General features: G+C 45.2%; 2 long non-coding RNA genes across 4 annotated transcripts; both read left to right on the forward strand.

The window, feature by feature from the left end:
• Positions 1 to 473: 473 nt before the first annotated feature.
• Positions 474 to 1888, forward strand: LOC124679096. 2 transcript variants are annotated; one of them, XR_006994799.1, is made up of 4 exons: positions 474 to 1057; positions 1152 to 1287; positions 1614 to 1677; positions 1763 to 1888. It is a non-coding gene; the product is annotated as an uncharacterized LOC124679096 (long non-coding RNA). The 2 variants fall into 2 exon arrangements; XR_006994798.1 differs by having other exon boundaries at positions 1614 to 1888.
• Positions 1889 to 5033: 3145 nt separating this feature from the next.
• Positions 5034 to 7015, forward strand: LOC124678735. Of its 2 annotated transcripts, none has more exons than XR_006994621.1 (4): positions 5034 to 5617; positions 5712 to 5847; positions 6174 to 6477; positions 6966 to 7015. It is a non-coding gene; the product is annotated as an uncharacterized LOC124678735 (long non-coding RNA). The 2 variants fall into 2 exon arrangements; XR_006994622.1 differs by lacking the exon at positions 6966 to 7015 and having other exon boundaries at positions 6174 to 6237; positions 6323 to 6587.
• The last annotated feature ends 315 nt before the right edge of the window (positions 7016 to 7330 follow it).

Below are 7330 nucleotides of genomic sequence, written 5' to 3' on the forward strand. Positions count from 1 at the left end.
CCTTGAGAGACTTCTTGGCTTCCCTCATATCTTCATCATTCAATTTAATTAAACCCCTCTTCTTCACTATTGGCGTTGGAGTTGGTTCAGGTGTATTCCAATCATCATAATTCCGGCCTATTGTAGCGGCCCAGGAAATACCCCTATTAGATTTGTTTGTTCCTTTTTCTTTTGTGCATCATCATGGCATCATGCATCTCTCACCTTGATTTTTTTTCAAAACCCAAAATTATTTATAATAAACTCTATTTTCATTTCTCTTGTATGGTTTAATAAAAACCCTCCCTCGATCTTTTCGTATTTTAACAAAACTTGAAACAAGGATATTTAAAATATTTTAGAAGAACTAGTTTTAATAAAATATGATTTGAAAAATGTTGACCTTGATTTGTTTCTTTCTGTCCATTCCTTCCTATCCTTTTTCTCTTCTTTCTTCCTTCAGATCTTTTTCTTATACATGCAAATAGAGGAAACTCAAATTGCAGCGGGTCAACTCTTTCCTTCTGGCTCTTTTTTTTAATTAACCAAAACAACACAACCATTCCAGGCCATCTCCTTTTGCCATTTCCTCCACGTCCAGCCCACAGGCCATCAAGAGAAACGATGTTCACCTTACCTTTTCGCTCACAGGAGACAGGCTTCCGTTCTTGTCATCTTCCTCCGTTCCAGCACACACCACCACGCTGTTTTCCCCTCTCTTTTAATCCCAATCGAAGCCTCTTGCAAACCCTAACCTACTCCTTCCTCTAGCCGCCGCCGTTTCTCTCTTCCACCTCTGTATCTTCATCTCCAAGAACAGTTCCAGGGAACACATTCAGTTTCGTCAGAGGAGCCGCCGGAGTTCGCCGTCCCTGCCGCCGGCATGAGGGTCTTTGAATCGAGCAAGCAGAGGAAATGGAGAGCCCACGTCGTCCCCATCATCTCCGCTGAAGCCACGGCGCAATAGCCGCCCGTAGTCAACACCACAGACCCCGCCGTCAACATCTTTTCACAGACCTGTCGACGACATCGTCGCTGCCGTTTTCTCGCTGGCCTCCCCAACCTCTCCCTCGACGTGGTGAGCCTCCTCGTGAGTTCCCTTTTGTTCTCCCATTCATCTCTTTCGCTTTCTCATGCTGATGCCGTTGTCTGCGTATATCTCGCCGCTGCAGCTCGCAGTCGTTCGTGCCGTCCAAGCCTCAGCCGTGTCGAGCTTGGTCGACCTTCGCCTGATTTCCTTCAAAGGGCTGAGCCCCTTTCTCAGTTGTCATTTGATCTAGCGGCTGGCCTGCTCCATCTGCACCGAAGGTGAGGCTCGAGATCGTTCGTTGTCGATCAGCGCACAAGGCGCCCTTTTTCTGTGCAGTTTTGAGTCAGGTTCAGTTAGCTACTGTCTAGTTACTTTCAGTTAGCAAACGATGTATCAATACTTTCTGGTTTCCTGTAATGTCTTCAAGCTCCGTGCTTGATTACTAGTTTCAATTCCCTGCGGTCCCAGCATAAAAACCAAGATATCCTCTTTTTAAATCTGTTTTTCTCAGTTAAAATGACTTGTGTAGTTTCACCTAAATCTGTCAACAGTTTCAGTTATCTTGCTCTGTCACAGTACCTGAAACTTCCATGTTCCTTTTCAGAATCCTGTCATAGCTCAGATTATGTACGTTTGTACCACATCAATACCTGAACTGCAACAACGTGGTTTGATCCATGTCCTCTTCCCCATACACGAGTTGATCTCCTATTCCCAACCAAATAGTCATTCTCTGTTTTGCTTTCCGTTCAGCCTGGAGTTACTTGAAGAAATAGGCGTCAGCTACTAACCAAAATCGTCACAGCAGCCCAGCTGGTTTGTTTCTGCCCTTGGCCCGGCAAACGATGGTTCAGTTCCAAAATCAGGCTATTTCAAAGCCAATCCTTTTTCACATAGTTTCTTCTATCGGTGAGAAAACCCTCTTTGTTTCTTGTTTTCCGCAAAACGCAGGAAATGTGTATATCTTGTGAAAATCATATGTCCTAATCCATAACTCGGAATAAAAAGTATTTTATATGTTTTTCGATCAGAAAAATATGAAGAACTCCGAATATGCCATCTATAAACCTGTTTGCATCTTGCATCATGTAGTTTCATGATAATTTGCATCGCACCTAATACATAATACGCGGGATATTTGGGAATTGCCCTATATGGTTTCCGTTCCGTTTAATTTTGCGTAGCTCACCTCTTGCCATGCTTATGCCATGCTAACCAACAATTAATATGCGGGGTAGATAAATAACTTGAATCTAATAATTAATTGTCGGGATTCCGATTCCGCTTAATTTGGATAAAGTGCGTCGCATCATCTTTGCCATGTCATGCATATCATCTCGATCATGCTGGATCTTCTTTATCCGTAGTAGTAAGACTTGCATACGTTGTGTGTTCCAGCATTTGCTTCTTCCCGGGATAGGATCACGAAGTGGTGTGGTGAGATACGACAAGTTCTCCGGATGTTCCTCGGCAAGCTTTAACAGGCAAGCATTTTCCCCTATACTTCTGCCCCTGTAGAAGTCGCTCACCTAATTTTATTTTGCCTTCTCCCTCATGCTAGCTTTAAGTTGCGTTCTTGTCACGTGTCCCTTCCACTTGTTACCTCAAGCAGCCCATATTGCCACCACCAACCACCAACCTCCTACAGCTATTGTTTGGTTATCGGGTCTGCCTTGCGAGTCGTAGTGCATGCTAGTGCTGTTTATATCTCATTACCGTTAATGCTATCTTATCGGGTTATCTGTTGGGGAATCATGACACATGGTTAATGGTTATATCTGTTGAGGATATCATGGTTACTTGTTAATAGTTGTTAGCGGAGGCATCGGTGGGTCAGTTGCTCGTTTTATGACAGCTCACTTGTGTTTCCATGAAACCTAGGACCCCGAGTTCTTGTTATATGTTCCGAGACTGAGCGCTCTAACCACACGTGGGTATGCTTATGGGTCTCCCTCGACCACCGCTCGGAATCTACAGCTTTGTCCAGTGGCCACAACTAGTTTGCAATGTCTTACCATTTGTTGTTCGCGTGCATGCCAGCCTGTTACTTCTTTATCTTTGGGAAGCCCCTGGGTGCCTTGTATCCCTTGTTTCTGGTATGCACGTATAGGTCGCGGAGCCGCTGCGAAGTGGTTTATCGCCCCGAGTGTGTGTTTAAACCACCTAGTACGCCGGCGCAACGACTAGGTCCGTTTCGAGATACGGTCGGACTTCGATTCGGGTTCAACTTGGTTAGGTGGCTTCCCGGACATTGTTGTCGTGAAGGAGAGTGCGAGCCGTGATATCCACCTGTCGTAAGTGGGTCGATCGGTGCGTGCGGGTACATTTGGGCAACCCCCGCAGGTGTACATCTTATCGATAAGCCGTGTCCGCGGTTATGGACGACTTGGAGTCGTATGACTCGACCATAGACAACTTGCACTCGTTGTTTATTAATAATAACTTGCATAGTAAGTTAGCACAACTCTAATAATAAATGGTTAAAACTTGACAACCGTGTGAGTGCCTTTGCAAGTACTTCTTGGCGAAGGGGAACACGTCGACTGTGTTATGTTTGCGAGTATAGAACCGTTAGTTACGCTCTCTCACCTTCTCTCGATAGACGACTGTTCTAGAGTGTCTCTATAGGTTTTTAGTGCTTGCGCGCCGCCGCTTAACCCCACCATATTGCCTATGACGTTCCTCTTGCGTCCTCTAAGTCCCCTGCGTGCCTCAAGTACAAAGGATGACCGGTTGACGAATGCTTATACGTCTTGAAGTCTTGTTAAGTACGAACCCGTACTTATTGCCGCTTCTACGGGATATAACCGGCGGTATGAAGATATGTTCGATGAAGACGACGCTAGCAAGGTTACCCTTCCAGCTTGGCCTGGGCAGGGTTATGGACGCCACTGGTTATCTTCAGGACTCTTAGTCCAAATTTGTATCTTGTCCGTACTCGGACGTATTTGATCTTCTGTATGACCTGGATCTTTGTATTGTATATTTGTATCTTGACTCGTTGAAGTCGTTGCTGTAATATATCTGTATCTTGTGGGCTCTATTGTAATCCTCGTTGTAATGTTACCGCTCGTGATTGATTCCACCCGCATCGCGTGCATGCTTCGGCGTGTACGAGGCGCTTGGTGGTGCGTCTCCTAGAATCGATATCGTGCGGATTTCGGCGGGTTCGCTGGGATCCTCATGGTACCGGTTCTGGGGCGTCACAAGTTGGTATCAGAGCATCAGGTTGACGGTACCCCACTAGTCCAGCCTGTAGGATAACCTTGCCAACGGTCGTTGAGTTTAGAGAGTCCAAAACTATTTTCGAAAATTCGTTGGATAGATCTGAGTAGCTCTGATTTTCTCCTTATCCCTATTCTTTCTCTTCTTACCTATGCGCGTTTCAAGTCTTCTCTCTTATCTGAGTTTTCCGAGTCTTAGGTACCGACGCGGGTTGGACGATCTTTGCCTCACCTATTAGGTCCGACCTTCGAAGGTCTCGACGAAAGCGCATCATCGACAGCGGGACAACGACTTCTTGTTAGTGGTGTCGCCGATCTACGTGGAGCAAGAACTCTTGTTAGTGGTGTCGACAAGATCAACACGTCGCCTGAAGATCCGATAGTTTAACCAACTCCCCCTTAGGTTGACGTGGAATCTCGGGGCGAGATTCCTTGTTAGTGGTGTCGATTGTAGCGGCCCAGGAAATACCCCTATTAGATTTGTTTGTTCCTTTTTCTTTTGTGCATCATCATGGCATCATGCATCTCTCACCTTGATTTTTTTTCAAAACCCAAAATTATTTATAATAAACTCTATTTTCATTTCTCTTGTATGGTTTAATAAAAACCCTCCTCGATCTTTTCGTATTTTAACAAAACTTGAAACAAGGATATTTAAAATATTTTAGAAGAACTAGTTTTAATAAAATATGATTTGAAAAATGTTGACCTTGATTTGTTTCTTTCTGTCCATTCCTTCCTATCCTTTTTCTCTTCTTTCTTCCTTCAGATCTTTTTCTTATACATGCAAATAGAGGAAACTCAAATTGCAGCGGGTCAACTCTTTCCTTCTGGCTCTTTTTTTTAATTAACCAAAACAACACAACCATTCCAGGCCATCTCCTTTTGCCATTTCCTCCACGTCCAGCCCACAGGCCATCAAGAGAAACGATGTTCACCTTACCTTTTCGCTCACAGGAGACAGGCTTCCGTTCTTGTCATCTTCCTCCGTTCCAGCACACACCACCACGCTGTTTTCCCCTCTCTTTTAATCCCAATCGAAGCCTCTTGCAAACCCTAACCTACTCCTTCCTCTAGCCGCCGCCGTTTCTCTCTTCCACCTCTGTATCTTCATCTCCAAGAACAGTTCCAGGGAACACATTCAGTTTCGTCAGAGGAGCCGCCGGAGTTCGCCGTCCCTGCCGCCGGCATGAGGGTCTTTGAATCGAGCAAGCAGAGGAAATGGAGAGCCCACGTCGTCCCCATCATCTCCGCTGAAGCCACGGCGCAATAGCCGCCCGTAGTCAACACCACAGACCCCGCCGTCAACATCTTTTCACAGACCTGTCGACGACATCGTCGCTGCCGTTTTCTCGCTGGCCTCCCCAACCTCTCCCTCGACGTGGTGAGCCTCCTCGTGAGTTCCCTTTTGTTCTCCCATTCATCTCTTTCGCTTTCTCATGCTGATGCCGTTGTCTGCGTATATCTCGCCGCTGCAGCTCGCAGTCGTTCGTGCCGTCCAAGCCTCAGCCGTGTCGAGCTTGGTCGACCTTCGCCTGATTTCCTTCAAAGGGCTGAGCCCCTTTCTCAGTTGTCATTTGATCTAGCGGCTGGCCTGCTCCATCTGCACCGAAGGTGAGGCTCGAGATCGTTCGTTGTCGATCAGCGCACAAGGCGCCCTTTTTCTGTGCAGTTTTGAGTCAGGTTCAGTTAGCTACTGTCTAGTTACTTTCAGTTAGCAAACGATGTATCAATACTTTCTGGTTTCCTGTAATGTCTTCAAGCTCCGTGCTTGATTACTAGTTTCAATTCCCTGCGGTCCCAGCATAAAAACCAAGATATCCTCTTTTTAAATCTGTTTTTCTCAGTTAAAATGACTTGTGTAGTTTCACCTAAATCTGTCAACAGTTTCAGTTATCTTGCTCTGTCACAGTACCTGAAACTTCCATGTTCCTTTTCAGAATCCTGTCATAGCTCAGATTATGTACGTTTGTACCACATCAATACCTGAACTGCAACAACGTGGTTTGATCCATGTCCTCTTCCCCATACACGAGTTGATCTCCTATTCCCAACCAAATAGTCATTCTCTGTTTTGCTTTCCGTTCAGCCTGGAGTTACTTGAAGAAATAGGCGTCAGCTACTAACCAAAATCGTCACAGCAGCCCAGCTGGTTTGTTTCTGCCCTTGGCCCGGCAAACGATGGTTCAGTTCCAAAATCAGGCTATTTCAAAGCCAATCCTTTTCACATAGTTTCTTCTATCGGTGAGAAAACCCTCTTTGTTTCTTGTTTTCCGCAAAACGCAGGAAATGTGTATATCTTGTGAAAATCATATGTCCTAATCCATAACTCGGAATAAAAAGTATTTTATATGTTTTTCGATCAGAAAAATATGAAGAACCTGAATATGCCATCTATAAACCTGTTTGCATCTTGCATCATGTAGTTTCATGATAATTTGCATCGCACCTAATACATAATACGCGGGATATTTGGGAATTGCCCTATATGGTTTCCGTTCCGTTTAATTTTGCGTAGCTCACCTCTTGCCATGCTTATGCCATGCTAACCAACAATTAATATGCGGGGTAGATAAATAACTTGAATCTAATAATTAATTGTCGGGATTCCGATTCCGCTTAATTTGGATAAAGTGCGTCGCATCATCTTTGCCATGTCATGCATATCATCTCGATCATGCTGGATCTTCTTTATCCGTAGTAGTAAGACTTGCATACGTTGTGTGTTCCAGCATTTGCTTCTTCCCGGATAGGATCACGAAGTGGTGTGGTGAGATACGACAAGTTCTCCGGATGTTCCTCGGCAAGCTTTAACAGGCAAGCATTTTCCCCTATACTTCTGCCCCTGTAGAAGTCGCTCACCTAATTTTATTTTGCCTTCTCCCTCATGCTAGCTTTAAGTTGCGTTCTTGTCACGTGTCCCTTCCACTTGTTACCTCAAGCGACCCATATTGCCACCACCAACCACCAACCTCCTACGCCTATTGTTTGGTTATCGGGTCCGCCTTGCGAGTCGTAGTGCATGCTAGTGTCTGTTTATATCTCATTACCGTTAATGCTATCTTATCGGGTTATCTCGTTGGGGAATCATGACACA

The sequence above is a fragment of the Lolium rigidum genome, chromosome 7, assembly GCF_022539505.1.
Source record: "Lolium rigidum isolate FL_2022 chromosome 7, APGP_CSIRO_Lrig_0.1, whole genome shotgun sequence".
NCBI classification, from domain to species: Eukaryota; Viridiplantae; Streptophyta; class Magnoliopsida; order Poales; family Poaceae; genus Lolium; species Lolium rigidum.